Raw genomic sequence first — 12453 nt, 5'->3', positions numbered from 1 at the left:
TGGGCACAAGGCCCCCTCCAGAACCAGTGGAAGAAGCCATCCACTCACCCCCTCCTTGCCAGGATGAAGCACACTGGGCACAAGGCCCCCTCCAGAACCAGTGGAAAAAGCCATCCACTCAACCCATCCTTGCCAGGATGAAGCACACTGGGCACAAAGCCCCCTCCAGAACCAGTGGAAGAAGGAATCCACTTGAGAGACTGTGGCTTTGCACTCCCCAGGGCCAGCAGTGGGTAAACCACCCACTTGAGAGACTGTGGCTTTGCACTCCCCAGGACCAAGCAGTGGGCAAACCACCCACTTGAGAGACTGTAGCCTTGCACTCCCCAGGACCAAGCAGTGGGCAAACCACCCACTTGAGAGATTGTGGCTTTGCACTCCCCAGGACCAAGCAGTGGGCAAACCACCCACTTGAGAGACTATGGCCTTGAACTCCCCAGGACCAAGCAGTGGTCAAACCACCCACTTGAGAGACCATGGCCTTGCACTCCCCAGGACATGGCAGAGGGCATGTAGCACCCTCCAGGATCAGTGGCGTTGTACCATCTTCTGGTTGAGGTGTCCCCCCATTCCCCGTCCCCCTGAGGTGCCTGTCTGTTTTCAACCTGATGCCCCTGCAGTGTTCTCTCCATATTGAGGCAGGAGTCAAGTGTGGGCTTGGCCTATGTGTTATGGTCCGTGGGCCACTGACATTTTGGAGTGGGCATTGTCCCTCCATTTGTATATATTGTACATACTGTTTATTGCTATTTGCTATTTATTGGATGTATTTATCTAAATTTGTACTATTATACTCAATTTAATTAATTCCTTTTGTCCTTGTGTTATTCCCGAGGGGTAGGGGGTGGATATGTAATGTTGTTGCATCTGTTTGTGTGTGTGTGGTGTTGGGGGTGGGGGTGTTGCATGTTGCGTGTGTGTGTCACTCTCTTTTTCCTCCCCCCTCCCTTGTGTGCTAGGTGCGGTACTCACCGTGGTCGTCTTGGCCACCATTCGTGTTCCTGGTGTAGGAGGAGGTAGACCAGCATTGGAAAAATGTGCAGCTCGGGCTCCATGGCATCGTGGTTCTTCCTTGAGTGTCGAGAGGTGAGTCGTTTCCCTTCTGTGTACTGTTTCCGCTGTGCTTTTGATGGCGTTGGTACCGCCCCAGAAAAGCTGGCGGATTGGCCTCTCATAATAGAGTGGGCGGTGTATTGTCGTCCGCCTGGCTGTTGGCAGTTACAGCTACGGTGCTTGTTGCTACCGACGTGGCGGTTGGAGTGTGAAAGTGGCTGTCTGTGTTGACGGTTTCCGCCGTGGTCATAATTTCATTTTTTTTACCACCGGCCTGTTGGCGGTATTACCGCCACTTTATCACCATCCGCCAGGGTTGTAATTTGGGCCTAAATCTCACAGAACCTATAATTCTTCAATTTTGGCTCAATGTGCACTGTGATCTGACCAAAGATAAATCCTGTAAGTCTTTTCACATTGTTTCTTTTGCTTCCTTTGTATTAATCATTTACTTTGCATAAGTATGTGATACTCTTTTATCACATATCCAGGATGTAATTTACAATAATCAAAACTCAAAAAGCATAGGCGGTCATTACAACATTGGCGGTAAAAGCCGCTTACCGCCGTGCAGAAGACCGCCAACACACCGCCGCGGAAATCCGCCACAGCTATTATAACCCACAACACGGAATCCGCCAATATTCAGACACCCCCTCAAGTCCGCCACACCAAAGGTCAGTGATAAACTGGCGAAAACAAAACCTCCACCGTCACGCCAACAGAAATACGCCCACACCATCACGACACACGAATCCACACGGCGGTCTTTCAACCGCGGTATTCCATTGGCGGTACACACCGCCGCGCTCAAAATACACACACATATGCAAAACACAGCCACATTGGACAAATCGAAATACACACACCTGATACACATACACACACCACTCCCACACACCCAATACAATATAAAACACACACCCACAAACCCCAACGACCACAATTACTGAGAGAAGGCCAGAGAGAAACATCACCATCAACAATACTAGCATCCAGAGGCACACAACACCATCACCCACATAACTTCTACGCACCTCACACTACACACCACTACATATCAGCACACTTATCACCCCACACACCACGCCACACATCACCTACACCACCCCATGGCACAGCAAAGACACCCCAGATTCTTGGAGGAGGAGCTCAGGGTCATGGTGGAGGAAATCATCCGGGTAGAGCCACAGCTATTCGGAGCACAGGTGCAGCATACCTCCATTGCAAGGAAGATGGAGCTCTGGCGAAGAATAGTGGACAGGGTCAACGCAGTGGGACAGCACCCAAGAAATCGGGAGGACATCAGGAAGAGGTGGAACGACCTACGGGGGAAGGTGCGTTCCATGGTCTCAAGACACCAACTTGCGGTTCAGCGGACCCCCACCTCCTCCCCCACAACAAACAACATGGGAGGAGCAGGTCTTGGCGATTCTGCATCCTGAGGGCCTCGCAGGAGTAGGTGGAGGAATGGACTCTGATAAGTCAAATTTTAACTATTACATCCCCCACCCTACCTGCATGCCAGCACATACCCCCACCCTCACCCTCATCCCCAGCACTCTAACTCCTCACAAATGTCCCAACATCACAAACCACACATCCCAACACCAAGCCCTGCATGCAACAACAAAGCATGGACACCCATCACTAAAGCATGCCCACTGCACATACTCATACACCCCCCTAAACCATCATCACACAAGGTCCCACACAGGAATGCAAGCACTGGGGTACACGGTCACAAACCCATTGCATACCATGCCACACACAGATGTAATAAACATCCTTTTATACCCCTGCAGGTCCTCTACCCAACGTCACCGGACAGGAGGGTCCACACATGTCCACACCACCAACAGAAGAGGCCCACAGTGATGACAGCACCTCTGTCCAACTGGATCTAGATGACCAGCCCGGCCCATCGGGGACCTCGGGACAGTCGGTTCCCCTCACACTGGCACAGGCCACCACAGAGCTTTCCCCCTCTGGAAACACCAGCACAGCACCCACCCAGGGGGCCCATACCTCCGTCCCCAGGACACGTCAATCAACAGTGTGTCCACCACTACAGGGGACCCAGGCTAACCCACCACCCCAACAACAACAGGGACCTGGGGGCAGTGGTAGTGAGCACACGGTACAGGGGACGGAGGCCCAGGAACACAGGGGAACTGGGAGGGCTGCTGTGTGACAGGGGGAGGACAGGCCAAGGGAACCCACTCCCCACCAGGCCCTCTCCAGCATCATGGGAGACTACCACCACTCCCAGGAGACGATGGCAACGGTACTGGCCAAGTTTCAGGAGACCCAGCGCCTGCAGGAGGAACAGTATTTGGGCTTCAGGGAGGAACTCAGAGCCATCAATTCCACCCTGGGCACCATCATAGGGGTGCTGAAGGAAGTACTCAACACCAGGAGGGACACTGTGGCACTACAAGGGGCCCCTTACACTAGCATGGGCGATGAACTGCCCACCACCTCCGCCGGTGCTAGTGGACAGGAGGCACTGCCACAGGACCACAACACCAGCACCCCACCCCCTGCAGAGGGAGAACCACCTCGTAAACGGTCCATGAGATCCAGGACAAAGAAAGAGAACGATGCCAAGACCCCCGCCAAGAAATGAGACCACCCTGAATGTCTTCCTTCTGTCCCACTTTGTCACCCTGTCCATCCTTAAACTGCTCCAGCTCCACTTCCTAAGCCGATTTGGGCAATGCACCTGTGAGACTAATAGACTGGACTCTGCCATGGACATTCCTCCGCCATCACCCCTCACCATTTTGGTACGCCTCCAATATTGAGCACTAAAATAAACACCCTTAAAGCACAAAACAATCTGGAGTCAGTCTGTGATTTCAAAATAGTGTATTAGCAATTACTGTGGCAAAAACCTCTTTCATTTGAAATGTCATCATACCTATGTCACACAGCTGTAGTCCATGATGAATCAAAGCAGAAGTCACACTGTGGGACACACATCTGTGAAATCGTAAGGGAAAGTGACAACTCAGTGACCATACACTGGGTGAAAACAACAGACAGTAGAGAGGTAGTAGTGATAAAGTACATGTAGTAGGCAGGTCTGTATTCTTACCTGTGTTTCACTGGAAATATTGCTGGATCACTGAGTCCCAGTTGTTCATGTCTTCTTCTTCTGCTTCCTCGTCTTCACTATCTACAGGCTCCACAGCTGCCACAACACCTCCATCTGGACCATCCTCCTGCAGAAAAGGCACCTGTTGTCGCAAAGCCAAGTTGTGAAGCATACAGCAGGCCACGATGATCTGGCACACCTTCTTTGGTGAGTAGAATAGGGATCCACCTGTCATATGGAGGCACCTGAACCTGGCCTTCATGAGGCCGAAGGTCCGTTCGATCACCCTCCTAGTTTGCCCATGGGCCTCATTGTAGCGTTCCTCTGCCCTTGTCCTGGGATTCCTCACTGGGGTCAGTAGCCATGACAGGATGGGGAAACCAGAGTCACCTGCAAATAGCGAGGGACAACTGTTAGACACACACTGACCTGTAGGGATATCCAGAGACCCAGACAACCATTCCCACTGTCTTGCTTCCAGGTGCTCACCTAATAGCCACACACGGTGTCTCTTGAGTTGACCCATCACGTAAGGGATGCTGCTATTCCGCAGGATGTAGGCGTCATGCACTGAGCCAGGGAACATGGCATTCACATGGGAGATGTACTAGTCGGCCAAACATACCATCTGTACATTCATCAACTCATAACTCTTCCAGTTTCTGTACACCTGTTCACTCCTGTGGGGGGGGGGGGCAAAGCCTCATATGTCCCATCAATGGCACCTATGATGTTGGGGATATGTCCCAGGGCATAGAAATCACCTTTCACTGTAGGCAAATCCTCCACCTGAGGGAAAACGATGTAGCTCCGCATGTGTTTCAGCAGGGCAGACAACACTCTTGACAACACGTTGGAAAACATAGGCTGGGACATCCCTGATGCGATGGCCACTGCTGTTTGAAATGACCCACTTGCAAGAAAATGGAGCACTGACAGCACCTGCACTTGAGGGGGGATTCCTGTGGGATGGCGGATAGCTGACATCAGGTCTGGCTCTAGCTGGGTACACAGTTCCTGGATTGTGGCACGGTCAAGCCTGTAGGTGATGATCACATGTCTTTCCTCCATTGTCGATAGGTCCACCAACGGTCGGTACACCGGAGGATGCCGCCATCTCCTCACATGTCCCAGCAGATGGTGCCTATGAAGGACAACAGCAAGCACAGAGTCAAACAACTCAGAGGTACGTGCCCACAGCTTACACAGAAAAAACTATCATAATCCAAAAAGTGGCCTGTATGTGTGTTGAGTCTAGGCCTAGGTATGCGTGACGCAGTTAAAAATGAAGCCATGTGGGCCCCTGAAATGGCAGCTGCCTGACCTGTAAAGTGGGACAATAGGATGTGAGGTAACTGAGCTGGCGTTGTACACCGTCGCGGTAGGCGGTCAAAGACCGCAGCGCTATGCTGCATTGGTTAACATTGGACCCTATGGGTCCCAAGAGCCAATGACGATGTACGCCGGCGGTGACGGTACGCACCGCCGCGGACGTGACCGACATTTTCTATCTGTTCAATCACTCGATACCTGATCTTTGACAGGAGAGGACCTACACTGCAAGTGCTGCTGTGACCTCGGTCTGTTAGAGACAGTGGCTCGAGTGTCTGGGGAAAGGGCCCCTGCCTTCACATCGGAGTTGGAGAAACTCGTGGATGGGGTCCTCCCCCAGTACACGCTACTCTACGGTCCTCCAGACAAATAGGTAAGTACTCTGTGAGCATGCTGTATGGGCTATGCCTGTGTGGAGAGGGGTGAATGTAAGAAGGAAGGGGGTAGAGTGTGGCGTGCATGAAACGACGGTGAGTGCATGTGCCACATGCCAAGGGTAGGGATGGGGGCCAATAACTGTGACGGTGCAGTTGGTAATAAGTTTCTCTTCCCCCTGTACAAATCATGTAGGTCAGCGCCCACCAGAAAAAAGATATTTGGCGTGCCATCGCCAAGGACGTCCGGACCCTGGGGGTCTACCACAGACGGAGCAACCACTGCCGGAAAAGATGGGAGGACATTGGCCGCTGGAGCAAGAAGACGGCGGAGGCTCAGCTGGGGATGGTCTCCCAACGTGGGAGGGGTGCCCGTCGCACCATGACCCCCCTGATGTTCAGGATTCTAGCGGTGGCATACCCGGAGTTGGATGGGTGCTTGAGGGCATCACAGCAGCCACAAGGGGGTGAGTACACTCTCATCCTGCTGATTTAGCGCGCAGTGGAGGGTTCTGGGTGGGGGAGGTGGGCTGTGGGTTTCCCTAGGCCAGGGCGAGTTTCGTAGGCAAGGTCCCTCCGTAAGGCAGGCCATGTGGCACTCCACCCCACCTCTGTAGAGTGCCAAGTACACCTAGACATGCCCCTGTGTTATCCATGTGTGCAGATGTCATCCATAGCCTAGTAGGCCATTTCCCTGGAATTGAACAGTGGAGCCCAAGAGCACGGCGTAGTGCAGGGGGCTTCTGTGTCTGTCGAGTCCGCCAACGGTGGTGGTAATGCATGCACTCAACATGTCTTTCTTCTGTCGCCCCCCCTTTTTGTAGTTTCCCTGTTCTTGTGTGCATTAGCATCATCAGGCGGAAGAGCACGTGGCCCTGGAGGGCGAAACTATGGACTCGGACTTCACCAGTGGGACGGAGGGCGAGGGGAGCTCCACGGCGGGGACAGGAGCTGACACCAGCGACACGGACTCGTCCTCTGATGGGAGCTCACTTGTGGTAGTGGGAACATCTGTGCCCTCCGCATCTACAGGTACAGCTGCCACCCCCCCTCCCAGCACCGTCCTCCCAGCAGCCCCTCAGCCTTTGTCCCGTGCCCGCTCACCCAGGAGGGTGGGCATCACCTTCGCCCCAGGCACCTCAGGCCCTGCCCCAGTCACCCCTGCTGCCCTCAGTGAGGAGGCCATTGACCTCCTCAGGTCCCTCACTGTTGGGCAGTCTACCATTTTGAATGCCATCCAGGGTGTAGAAAGGCAGTTGCAACAAACAAATGCATTCCTGGAGGGCATTCATTCTGGTCAGGCGGCCCTTCAGCAAGCTTTTCAGACTCTGGCCTCAGCACTGATGGCAGCCATTGTCCCTGTCTCTAGCCCCCCCCCCAACTTCCTCCACCCAGACCCAATCCCCTGTACCCCAGCCTATCCGAAGCACACCTTCAGACCAGCATGCACAAACGTCAACACACAAGGGAAGCTCAGGCAGACATAAGCACCACACATCCCACAGGCACTCACGCAAGCATCACACACATGCAGATACACCAACATCCACTGCCTCCACTGTGTCCCCCTCCTCCTCGTCTCCCTCCTCCCTCCCAGTCTCGTCTCCACTCACACCTGCATGCACTACATCAACAGCCACTACTGCCATCACCACCACACACACCACCACACCCCGCTCACATGCAGTCACCACCCCCACTACCATTCACACGTCCCCTGTGTCCTCTCCCAGTGTGTCTGTGACGCCCCCTCCCAAGATACACAAACGCAGGCACACACCCACCCAACAGCCATCCACCTCACGACAGCCTCCAGAGCATGCACCTTCACCCAAAGTCAGCAAACGAACACCTCCCACAACCACAACCTCTTCCTCCACTCCCAAAACCCCTCCAGCTACCCGTCCCAGTGTCTCCAAAAAACCTTTCCTGTCCAACCTTGACCTCTTTCCCACACCTCCCCCCCCCGTCCGTCTCCTAGGTCCCGAACTAGCACCTCAGCCACAACATCTCCGGGACCAGTTGTGCCTGTAGGCACCGGAATCTGGAGTGCACCGGCCACCAGGGCAGCCAGTGTGGCACGGAGACACAGCACAGACAGTCCCCCACCTGTGAAGCATCAAAGGTTAGCCAGTGCCCGGCGGGAGAGGGGGGAGACTCCAGCCACCAAAGCCGCTCCCAGGGGTCCCGGTGGGAGTGTGGAGTCAGCTGCGACACCTTCCAAGGTGGGGAAGGGACACAAGAAATCAGGAAAGTCTGGGAAGAGCAGCACGGCGGAGGAGTCCGCCATCATCCCCGCTGCCCAGGAGGCCACATCCATCATCCCAGCTGCCAAGGAGGCCACCGCCATCATCCCCGCTGGGCCAGAGAGGACCGCCAGCAGAAGCCCCGCTGGGCTAGAGAGGACCGCCGGCACAAGCCCCGCTGGGCCAGAGAGGACCGCCGGGACAGGCCCCGCTGGGCTATAGAGGACCGCCGGCACAAGCCCCGCTGGGCCAGACAGGACCGCCGGCACAAGCCCCGCTGGGCTAGAGAGGACCGCCGGCAGAAGCCCCGCTGGGACAGAGAGGACCGCCAGCACAAGCCCCGCTGGGCTAGAGAGGACCGCCAGCACAAGCCCCGCTGGGCCAGAGAGGACCGCGGGCACAAGCCCCGCTGGGCCAGAGAGGACCGCCGGCACAACCCCCATTGGGCTAGAGAGGACCGCCAGCACAAGCCCCGCTGGGCTAGAGAGGACCGCCAGCACAAGCTCCGCTGGGACAGAGAGGACCGCCAGCAGCTGAGTCACTGCAAAGGAGCCCGCCGCTCCAAGCACCGCTGAACAGGGCACCGCCGCCTCAAGCATCGCTGAACAGGGCACCGCCGCCTCAAGCACCGCTGAACAGGGCACCGCTGCCTCAAGCACCGCTGAACAGGGCACCACTGCCTCAAGCACCGCTGAACAGGGCACCGCCGCCTCAAGCACCGCTGAACAGGGCACCGCCGCTCCAAGCACCGCTGAACAGGGCACCGCTGAACAGGGCACCGCCGCCTCAAGCACCGCTGGCCCATGAGCGCCAAGGGAACTGACGCTACTGAGTCCGTCGAGAAATACCTCCACTACCTCTGTCCTTAGCAGGATGAAGCACTCTGGGCACCAAGCCCCCTCCAGAACCAGTGGAGAGATACATCCACTACCTCTGTCCTTAGCAGGATGAAGCACTCTGGGTAGAAAGCCCCCTCCAGAACCAGTGGAGACTGTTATCCACTTGAGAGACTGTGGCTTTGCACTCCCCAGGATTGAACAGTGGGCAACCCACCCACTTGTTAGACTTGAGAGACTGTGGCTTTGCACTCCCCAGGATTGAACAGTGGGCAAACCACCCACTGTAGAGACTTGAGAGACTGTGGCTTTGCACTCCCCAGGATTGAACAGTGGGCAACCCACCCACTGTAGAGACTTGAGAGACTGTGGCTTTGCACTCCCCAGGATTGAACAGTGGGCAACCCACCCACTGTAGAGACTTGTGAGAGTGGCTTTGCACTCCCCAGGATGGAACAGTGGGCAACCCACCCACTTGTTAGACTTGAGAGACTGTGGCTTTGCACTCCCCGGGATGGAACAGTGGGCAACCCACCCACTGTAGAGACTTGAGAGACTGTGGCTTTGCACTCCCCAGGACTGAACAGTGGGCAACCCACCCACTGTAGAGACTTGAGAGACTGTGGCTTTGCACTCTCCAGGATTGAATAGTGGGCAACCCACCCACTGAAGAGACTTGTGAGACTCTGGCTTTGCACTCCTCAGGATGGAACAGTGGGCAACCCACCCACTGTATAGACTTAAGAGACTGTGGCTTTGCACTCCCCAGGATTGAACAGTGGGCATGTGGCCCTCTCGTGGATTTGGCGTCGTGCACTCAACCGGCCGAGGTGCCTCCCCTTTCCCTCCCCCCTGAGGTGCCTGTTTTCTTGCTCTCTGATGCCCCTGCAGTATTCTCTCCGTCATGGTCGGGGATCTTGTGTGGGCCTCGCCAAGAACGTGTGGGCACAGTGTTCCACGGACTTAATTGGAGCACTACCTGGACTACTATGCTTGGTGTATATTTTGTTTATGGTGTATATATATATTTTTGCCTACTTGATTTTAATATATTACAATGGTTCCACTAATTTCCTTTTGTCTTTGCATTCTTCCAGGTGGGTTGGGGGGTGTGACTATCATGTATTAATATGTATTAGTGTGTGTGTTGTAGTGGGTGAGGGTGGGGGTGGGGGTCTTGCGTGTGTGTGTCCCTGTTTTTTCCCTCCCCCCTCCCCTGTGTCGTAGGTGCAGTACTCACTGTGGTCTTTGCCGCCGGCGTTCGTGCTCCTGGTAGAGGAGCAGGAAGACTATCTCAGGGAGAATTTGGAGTTCCGGCTCCATGGTGTCCTAGTTCCTCGTGTGGTGTGTAGAGGTGAGCGTTTTCCCTTCCAATTCCTGTTTCCGCCGTGTTTTTATCTGCGGTGAATCCGCCCCGGAAAAGGTGGCGGATTGGCCTGTTGTGATACTGTGGGCGGTACTTTGTCTTCCACCTGTCTGTTGGCGGTGACCACCAAGCTGTTTGTTTGTACCGCCGTGGCGGTCGGAGTGTTAAAGTGGCTGTCTTTGTTGGCGGTTTCCGCCACGGTCATAATTGCAAAAAAAATTCCGCCGGCCTGTTGACGGTCTTACCTCCGTTTTAACACCGACAGCCAGGGTTGTAATGACCCCCAAAGTGTTATATTTACCATAAAAAGCTTTTACAATACAGTCTATCTCAACATTACTACTGACATGATTAATTATATTCCCCATCTGACAATCCACTCACTCACTCTCAAAGCACATCCTCTAACATACCCTACTCGTACCAATACCAGCCACACTGCACATACACAAGAAATCACAAGGGCTATAGATTTTCTGCTTCAACCATTGTGTTGCAGACTAGGATCATCTCTAAAAAGCAATCAATGCATGTTTTGGTGGAAAAAACTAGTTTTGAATCCATCCTATTCAGGACCAAACCATAAACACACTGTGTTCTGGTTGGCAATGGGGGATAATGCCAATCTTGGAGGTTCGTCTGTATGTATATTTTGGTTTAAAACCACCATTGCGACTGAAGCGTGTGGCAACTGCTTTTTAGAGTTGATCCTAGTCTGCAAAACAACAACAGTTGAAGCAGAAAATGTATTCACGATGTAATTTTTTGTGTATGTGTAGTGATGCTGAGATTGGTAAAAGTGGGATATGTTAGAGTATGTGCTTTGAGAGTGAGTGAGCGGATTAATGGATGGGGAAATATAATTAATCATGTTAGTGGTAATATTGAGTTAGACTGTATTGTAAAAGATTTTTTATGGTAAATATGACACAACATGTTTTGATTTTTGCTAAAAAGTTTCTTTTGATACATGAAGATGAAAGACAAGATCTGGTGATCTGATTTTTGTAAATGATATCCTGGATGTGTGATGAAAGAGCATTACACATTTATGCAAAGGAAATGATTATTTAAAAGTGAAACAAAAGAAACAATGTGAAAAGACTTCCAGGATTTATCTTTGGTCGGACCACAGTGGACTTTGAGCCAGAACTGAAGAAATACAGGTTGAGTGGGATATAGGGCCAGATGTATGAAGAATTTTGTTTGCGAGTCCCTAATAGCGAATTTTAAGAAATCGCTATTTCCGGCACGCAAAATGTGATGTAACAAAATTGCGAGTCAGAAATAGCGATTTCTTAAAATTCACTAATGCAATTTGCGACGTCCAAATACTGAATCGCAAAAAAAATTGCGATTCGGTATTTGAAAATCGCAAATTGCGAAAACGGTCACCTGGCACAGCCTGATGACATCTCAAGCAGGAAGTGAGTCAGCCCATGCTGTTTCCAGGTACCACACCCACAGGAGCAGTCAGACAGTCACAGACCAGCCCCAGGGAGCAAGTTTGTGAGCAAGCTAGGACCTAACACCAACATGGCCAATGCTGGTAATGGGAAGGAGAAGGGAGAGAGGAAGAGGAAATTCAGTGAGCAAGAATTGGAGGTGCTCACTGAGGAGGTGGTCAGGAGCCATGACCGGCTCTTTGGGAAGAGCTCACTCCAGGTACCAGAGAGTGAGAAGCAGAAACTTTTGGCTGACCTCCAGACCAAAATCTGCGCAGTGGGGGTTGCGCAGCGCTCGGTGGAAGAGATACGCAAGAGGTGGTATGACCTGTGTTCCAGTGCCAAGGGGAGAGAGGCCAGCAGGCTAAAGGAGGCAAGGAGCACAGGAGGCGGACCATCCACCCAGACACCCTTTACCCCCATGGAAGACCTGGTGGAGTCCACACTGCTTCCAGAAGCTGTCAGTGGGGTCACTGACAGTGACACTTCCGGCACACCCAGCACCAGTAAAGGTAAGTCTAATAATGATATGTAACCCCATATGTGCATGTACAAATGCCCCTTAGGAAATAGCAAGTAGTGCAAAACACTGTGATAAGTAGTCCATTCCACATCTTACATGCGGCACAACAAGCCTTATGGGATTGGTAGTCCACAACCCAGAGCGGAAAATAGCACATAGATAGCAATTAAGTATACCG

This window comes from Pleurodeles waltl, chromosome 1_1, assembly GCF_031143425.1.
Source record: "Pleurodeles waltl isolate 20211129_DDA chromosome 1_1, aPleWal1.hap1.20221129, whole genome shotgun sequence".
Classification (NCBI taxonomy): domain Eukaryota; kingdom Metazoa; phylum Chordata; class Amphibia; order Caudata; family Salamandridae; genus Pleurodeles; species Pleurodeles waltl.
The sequence above is the reverse complement of the archived record's forward strand: the minus strand, read 5'-3'. Positions refer to the sequence as shown.